Source organism: Amphiprion ocellaris, chromosome 21 (assembly GCF_022539595.1).
Source record: "Amphiprion ocellaris isolate individual 3 ecotype Okinawa chromosome 21, ASM2253959v1, whole genome shotgun sequence".
In the NCBI taxonomy this organism is placed as follows: Eukaryota; Metazoa; Chordata; class Actinopteri; family Pomacentridae; genus Amphiprion; species Amphiprion ocellaris.
Genome location: NC_072786.1, coordinates 9788894 through 9797360, shown reverse-complemented (window position 1 = coordinate 9797360; position 8467 = coordinate 9788894). Strand labels below are relative to the sequence as shown.

Sequence of the window (8467 nt, the reverse complement as noted above, 5' to 3'; positions counted from 1 at the left end):
TTAAAAAAATACAAAACATTAAATTAGATTATTAAACCTTTAAAAAATACTTTTTAAATAAGAATAATATTAAACATTTAAAAAAAATACAAAACATTAAATTAGATTATTAAACCTTTAAAAAATACTTTTTAAACAAGAATACTATTAAGCATTTAAAAAAATACAAAACATAAAATTAGATTATTAAACCTTTAAAAAATACTCTTTAAACAAAATTCTTTTTTAGTTTTATTAATTTTTCCCCCTTTCATTTAATTGCTTTTTGTCATGTAGTTTATTTCTTTAATCTTCTTTTTCTGTCAGGATTTTAACCCCAACCTTAAAAATGAAATAAACCCTTAAATCACAATAAAAATACTTCTGTTGTCACAATCATGAGTTAGTCAATTATTCACTTTATCAATTCAACTTTATTCGTTTAGCACATTTTACACAGATGACAAAACTAAACAAGCAAAGACCAAAAACTATGCTAAAACTATGATTAAAACTCAAAAACATCCAAAAAAAAAAAAAAAAAAGATTTAACATGGTAATAAAATATGTTGTGTCCAGGGGATGGAGGGAGTTTATTGAAGTCTTCTTGGGCTCACATGGTAAATCATTTAAAATATAAACTTGATATTCAGTCTAAGGAAACTGCAGAATAACAGAAGAACCAACAATATCTCCTGTTTTCTCCTTTAATGAGTCAATTCTTGTGCTTTTAGACCAAAGAACTACAGACTCTTCACAACCTGCTCAAACTCTTGGTACAGGACCTCACCACACGGGTCAAGAAGGTTTCCATCTCATTTCTACTCTGAAGCTCACCTTCTCCTGCTCAAACTGCTGATAAATGTTTCTGCTGCTCTAAAGTCTGGTCTCCAGAACTTCCTAAAAACTCTCAAAGTCTCTTCTGCTGCAGGTTGCTTTGTAGAACTGTTCCAGAAAACCTCACTAAACCACATGGAGGAGCCTCAAGATAGTCGTCCAAATGAAACCGTACAAAAACCAAACTAGCACAACCCAAACGCTAAAGTCTCCTGCAGCCTACCAGAGAACCTCTGAGAACAGAGAATCAGGACAGGAACTCTTACCTTCTGGACAACCAACGTTGGTTCACAAACAAGAATACAGAATGTGTCTGACCAAAAACCTCTGAAGACTCACTACAGCCAAGATAAAGACACAACTCAGCTGCATCAAATCCACTAATCACTGCACACATTAGCACCATGTGCTAACTGTGGCTAAAGAATCACATTTACCAAGACAACTATCCAGTACAAAGCCCTAAAACACACCAAGAAACACATTAAAGACGATTTTACTGCTGGAAGCTGCAAGCAAACGCCTAAAGAACAAGCTAAAGCAACAGAGCCAAACCCAGTTCAGTGGTGCAGAGAAGCAGAGGAAATGTTTGTCTGCAGCTAAATAAAGCAGGAAGACACTGAGCTGCTCAGGTGTTCCTGATAACACCAAGCAGCCACCTGGACAGCCAATAGGAACACAGCTTACTGGAAGTCCAGAGGGCTGGCTTAGTCAAGTAAATTTAGTTTAAAGTTGAAGCAGAAAGTTAACAAAGAAAGTTGAAAACCACCTTCTGATACCTGAAATCTCTGAGTTTTCACACAAAGAACACCTGAACATGTCAAACTGGCTCCATAGTAGAACCATCATTGTAAAAACGTCATAGTATGGTGTGTTGCTCAAAAAACATTACGACCCGGCTGTCTAGTGTTGCCGAGGAGCAACACAAAAACAGGACAAACGCTGGTTTCCAGGGGGTTAGGCAGCTATTTATTTGAAAGAGTAAGTTTACAACAACACAACATGTAAGCAGAAAAATCACAAAGTCTGTCTTTAGTTCAGCTGAAAATATTAGTTTTTGTCTTTTTTATTGACCAAACTTTTCAGGGAGTAGATGAAGAATAATTAAAGCTCTCATGTAGAAGTCCAACTTATTTTGGATCCTTGTGGAGAGTTTAATCTTAGAGTTTGTAAAGCTGTTGAGTTTTTAGTCACATGGATTGTTTTGACATTTAATATCTGAGTCCTGAAATAAAATTACAGTTGTGGATTTCTGTCATTTTTAGTCTGGACTAAACAAATAACAGCAGCATAAATCTCAAACGTCATCATGAGGAGTCTGGATTGAGGTTTCTCACTTGATTATGATCAAAACATGAAATTTAGGTTGGTTTAAAGGAATATTCCACCTTAAATCTTTGAATGTTGACCTAAAAGTTTGGTTTCAGGAAGTATTCCACCTACAAGGTCCTCAAACATCCACCTTAAAGGAACATTCCACCAAACATCCTTGGACATGCACCTAAAATGTTGGTTTACCCGAGTATTCCATCCAAAATCCTCAGAGACCTGAGGGGCTGGTTAAAAGGAATATTCCACCTAAATCCTCAAATATAGACCCGAAAGGGTGGTTTAGAAAAAATCCTTCAATGTAGACCAAAAAAGTTAGTATGGAGGAATATTCCACCTGAAATGTAGACCTGAGAAGTGGTTTGGAAGAATATACCATCCTAAACATCCATAAATGTAGACTAAAAGATGGCTTGGAAGGAAATTCCACCTAAAATCCTCCAATGTAGACCTAAAAGGTGAGTTTAATGATATATTCCACCTAAAATTCACTACTGTAGACCTTGGAGGTTGGTCTGATGGTATATTTTACCCAACATCCTTGAACATAAACTTAAAAAGTTCGTTCAAAGGAATATTCCACCTAAAATCTTCCAATGTAGACCTAAAAGGTTGATCTGATGGTATATTCTACCCAACATCCTGGAACATTTACCTAAAAGGTTGGTTTAATGGTATATTCCCAGAAGAACCCTTGAACATTGGGCTTAATGGTATATTCCACCCAAAATACTTGTACATATACCAAGAAGTCAGTGTAAAGGAAATGTAGACCTAAAAGGATTGTTTAAAGGAATATTTAAACTGTTATTTTCATTATTTAATAATCTGTTATCAGTCAGAACCCTGGCAAACTTATTTTCATCAGTTTTTTTAGTGGAAGTCACAAATAAAGGAGCTCTTGGTTTTTCCCGGCGTTACTGAGTCCAAAGCTGCTGTTTCCACACAGAACGTTCACATGCATCCATAAACCTCTCAGCACTCAAACATCCACAGACAGGAGGCCGGCTGGACCGAGGCTCGGCGGCATCCTCAGACCCACGAGTCGGGGAGTCGCTGAACTTGTTGGTCCGGTTTGAAGGCCTCCGTGTGGTCCAGTAGAAGTCCATGTAGTCGGTGTTGGCTTTGAACCGCAGCGACTGGCCACCATCAGGTGGACCGGCTCGTCCTCGTAGGGCTCCTCCTGTAGCCTTGAGGGGACCACAGGAACATTCAGTAGCTGTTGGAGTTCTTCCTGTCAGGCTCGTGGTAGAACGGCTCTGAAGAATCTTGTACTTGTCTTATCTGGAACAATCTAACAGCCTAAACTGTTAACAGCGGTGTAAAGAAGCAAACACACAGGCATAGATTAGGACTCAAACTAGATTTATTTTAGAAAACAAATCAACTTAGAGGCATTTGTTCACACATGTGGCTGAATAGGAGGCCGTCCAATCAGATTTGAGGTCTTCACTCTGTAGGTTGTTTGTTTGGTGAGACTCTTGGACCTCCACCAGCTGACGTGGATGTTTGATGGTCTTCTTCTCTAGTGCCAGATGATTCATCCATGAATTCAGCAGCTACAGACTGAAATGAAGCTCATGCTGCCGTTATTGAATTCCTGTTCCAGATCAAATGTTCAGAGCTCACCTTGAATGCATGCGGTCTGCTGTCTGATAGTTTTTCTCATTGTAGTCTTCAATAAAGTCTTTTTCCTCATGTCAGGATGTGGTGAGACTCTTTCTCAGTCGCTGCAGACGTCCCTCATTGTGCATCTCCAGAGAAGAAACAGAAAAACTGCTCACTGCTTCAGCATCACAAACGCTCTCCAGCATTTAGAGTGTTTTAGGAATTCATTCATTGTGTTGTGAACTTTGAAGGAGCAGAAACTTTACAGCTGCCAAAGACATGAGCTCCAATTCTGGATGTTTTAGGAAATGAAGTTCATCAAATGAACACTTGATTTTTGCTGATAACTCTCATTAAATTACTGAAGAAATCTAACATAAAAACCTGTAAACTCTCAGGCAGCTTTTGTTAAAGTTTGTCTATAATTCCATCATCATGTTCTGGAACCAGGACTCTACAGAAGTTCCTTCAATCAGATACTTGTGTGTTTCTATTTAAGGCCTCAGGTTTGAACATACAGCAGAGGATTAGAAAGGAGTGATTTTAATGTTTAAATCAGTCCAGTAAATGTTTGGCGTGAAAATTGTTAAAATTTTGATTTAGATAGATTTGTGTCAATATTGTAGAGTCTCACTTAAATATATCCAAATGAGTTCAGTGTATTTACATTTTATAGAATATTTGATTTCTTAATCTCAATACTGTAGAGTCTGACCCTAAATATTATAATAATGATGTCAATTTAAATAATATTTTAGTGCAGAGTCATAAACTTCAATCAGCTAAACTTACATAATAAATATCACTGTACAATCTTAACCTGAACATTCATATTATTGAGGTAAATTTACATAAATCATGATATTCTAGAGTCTTAACTGGAATATTTCTAACATTAATCTTTTTGTATTGTGCTGATAAACAACAATAACCGGACTTCCAGATAATATTTGTTGTCTGTGATTGTGAGACTAAATTCCTCTACATTCTGGAACTGGACTGCATTTCCCAAAATGGAAACATGGACAGAATTTAACACTCATGTATCTATGGCAACGCTAACGTTTCTGCTTCTTACCAAAGTTCACAACACAAGTAAAGCTTTTAATGTAAAACTTCAGGGATGACTGCTAACCATAAGTATTGTGATCAATACTTCATGATCAATATCAGGACAGATGTTACAACTCCAGCTGTTGCATTAGACTGCAGTTATTCACAGAGAAATTAAAACATCACATTCCTCATAAAAACTAGATGGGACTTTTATTAAATAAAGTGTTGGTGAATAAACAGTGTAAAAAGTGCAAAGCAGCTCCATTAAATCAGGAGATGTGAGACTTCCACAGCATGGATCACCATCTGCTGTGTTGATTCATAGCTGAATGTCAGAATGAACTGAGATAGAAAAGCTGCTTTGAGCTGCAACATTACGGTCTGACAATCCAACACCATCACAGTTTTCATCTGGTTGTTTTGCTCCAACATGCTGTGAAGTTCAGTTTTTACCTGAATCAATACAGAGATTCTATTTCCAACCAAGACTGAAATAAAAATTAGAATGTTATGAGGTTATTAATGCAACTAAATCCTTTCAGATGGAAGGATTTACTTCTAAGTTCTAATTCAAGTTTCAGTTGGAGCACATTGCATTCACAAAGAAAAACAGCGATACCTTCATAGCAACATTTAATAAACCTAAAGCTTCCCTGTTGGCTCATTGGTGGAGTTTGTTACTGAGCATCTGAACCTTAAATCCAGTGAGACGACCATCTTCAGTGGAGGCCAGTCAGAGAACTTCAAGACCTTCCATCAGCTGAACCAGATGTGGCATCATCTCCATCTGAACATCTGGATGACAGGAGAAAAGACAGAAATCAATATATATATATATAAACCAGAGGTTCTGATGAACCACTGGGTCAGAGGAGTTTTAGCAGCATAAAGGGACCAACACAGTATTAGTCAGGTGGTCAGAATGTTTTACTGTTATATTGTCATACTGATTATATGATCAGTAAATGTTACCATCAATTATAACGTCCACATTGATCAGGGAAAAACAAACTATCAGTTCATTCAGAAACTGTGGGGTTAAACCTAAAAACACAGACCTCAACAGCAGTTTGTTTCAAAGCAGAACACCAGCCGGTTTTCACTAAAGAAGCTTTAAGAGCAACAATTAAATGACAGTTTTGTTCTCATTCAGTTCAGAGTCAGCCAAAATAATGTACACACACATCAGGAAAAGAAAAACTTTTATAGATATTTCATTTGTATAAGTACTTCTATACATATAGATTCCTCTTTCTAAGTTTTATCAAATCACGATAACTCTGTGTCCTGTTGTACGATGTTTTCCCAACAGATGGCGCTACCCTCATGAATGGAGCATCAACAAGTGACGTCTACAACACAACAGAAATGTCTGGAAGCCAGTGGCCACCACTTTGAGCACCTCTTGTAATTGTAGAGGCCAAAGATAACTTTTATTCATTTCATGATGTCTGAATAAATTTGGTATTGAAATATTTATGCAAGTTTTTCTTTTCCTGATGTGTGTAAACATTATTTTGGCTGACTCTGTATAATGGGTTTCTGACAGGTCACCAGGCAACACCTTTTTATAATAATGACAAACATACCTGCATTCTACAGGAGTGATTTTCCTCATGTGCAGGTAAAGATGTGTGAGGAGCTTAGAGATGACAGGAGCAGGAGTCATCCTCACTAATTCAGCTTCCACCTAGAAACAGAAAGACCACAAACAAACACACTGATATACTCTAAAACGTTGAAGCTCACAGCCTCAAAATATCTGTTTAGGAAGTGTTGTGTTTCTAAATTCTGCTGAAAGCATTGACAGACACTCTGTTACAAGGTTGTGTAAAAAGCAGCCTGTCCTCTGAGCTACTGATAAGTTTTCCTGAACAAAGTTTCTACGTGTAAATCAGCTCAACAAAAACTAAAGCCTCAGTCAGAGATAACGGGTATCGCAAATTATAAACAACTTTCTTTGTTAACTCAGACTTTCTGCTTCAACCTCACATAAAAAGGGGAGTTTAACTCATCAGGTGACTGAAAATGAACGGCTTGTGCAGTTCTAGATCCAAAAGTAGGATGTTTCAACTCATGTTTTACTACAAATACATGCAGTAATAAATAAATACAATGGCTGGTTGTTAGTTTATTCACTATTAATGCCATTTTATATACTGGATTGAACTTGAGCAGTGGAAGAGAGAAGGAATTTCATGAAATTATGGAGATTCAGAGAGGTAATGTTGCGCAATGTTAAGTTAAGCGTGGTTTAATTCAAACCAGCTCAATGTTAAACTTCAGTGCAGCTGAACGGGTTTCAGTTAACCTTAAAGTAAAATAACTTTTTTAAAAGCTAAAATACACAGCAGAGAAATACAGGTTGAGAAGGTCATTCTAATAATGAGGGACAGCTGCGACAGCAACTAACACAGGTGTTCAGCGATAAGTTAGCCACCTGTGTTAATTAGCCCGCTAGCTAACTTAGCCGCTTAGCTAGCTAACGCGTCCGGACCAACTGCTCAAACACGACAAAACACAACTCTTCACAAGTCGCTGACTTAACATACAACAAAACAACGCTACTGGTTAGAAGTATTTATCTTCTTACCGTGTTTTACTCCAAAAACAAGGTTAACAGCAGCCAGAGATGCTACCAGACGTGCCGACCATAGATATAAATAGACTAGATACGCTAGCGCGCTGTCTTCTATGTTATCTATGGTCTGACCAATCGCTGCTCTCTGGCTCTCAGTCAGTCTGACCAATCGCTGCTCTCTGGCTCCGCCCTCTGAGAATCTTGTTGTCGTTTGGCTCCACACTTGCTGATGACCACTTCCGGTCTCAGAAAATGGAAAAAAAATGACCTTTTTTCGTTTCTGTCACTTACTGATTTTATTTTTTTGTTATTCTAAATATAAAATGAAAATCAAAGCATTTTTTAAATTTCGTACATCCCTTTTTGATCATGAAAAGGAAAAACGCCTTGTATTTCAATTTTAATTTTTGTATTTTAAAACGAAGATCAAATAACCACTCGTTTTTTGTTTTTCAATACCCGTTTCAGAACGGAAACTCCAATTACCAGATCCGTACACGGACCGACATGGATCCTTTATTATACTGGTTTTACATCCTTTTTCTACCCAAGCTCACTCAATGTCACATAATAATTTTCTTTATTCTGACTTTTTAAAGAACCCTCCCTCACCATTTTAAAAGTATCTGACTACCAAACGAATTGTAATCATTTTCACTCAGCCCCTAAATTTATCATCTCCTCCAGTTCTGTTGCACAGCTCCAACTGAATTCAAGCACAACTAATATCACTTGCATATGAAATTATTTCTCTAAATCTCATAAGAAGCACTTGTGAGAGGATTATGTAGATTTTAAAAAAAACTTATTTCAGTTACTAGAGCTTCTGGAAACACATCCTGACTGATCCTGTACCTGAAACCGAGGCTTGAAAGGAAATGAAAGCAACACTTTGAGAGAAGAAGCACAAATCCACGTGGTTAAAATCACTTTATTTAAATAAAGAGTGATACAAAACAGAGATTTGGTATCACCTTTAAGACATTCTGTCATTTTACGCACAGGCATTAACTTGATTATTGCCAAAGCCTGCGTGTCTCTATTCGGTTTATTGTGTTTACAGACAGCTCGGTGGAG

The 8467-nt window shown here is 37.1% G+C and overlaps 1 long non-coding RNA gene across 1 annotated transcript; it reads right to left on the bottom strand.

Annotated features, from left to right (window-relative positions):
- Positions 1–3493: 3493 nt before the first annotated feature.
- On the bottom strand, positions 3494–7712 carry LOC129347846 (uncharacterized). Its single transcript, XR_008600132.1, has 3 exons — positions 7403–7712; positions 6399–6499; positions 3494–5604 (listed from the first exon to the last, which is right to left on the bottom strand). It is a non-coding gene; the product is annotated as an uncharacterized LOC129347846 (long non-coding RNA).
- Between the last annotated feature and the right edge of the window lie 755 nt (positions 7713–8467).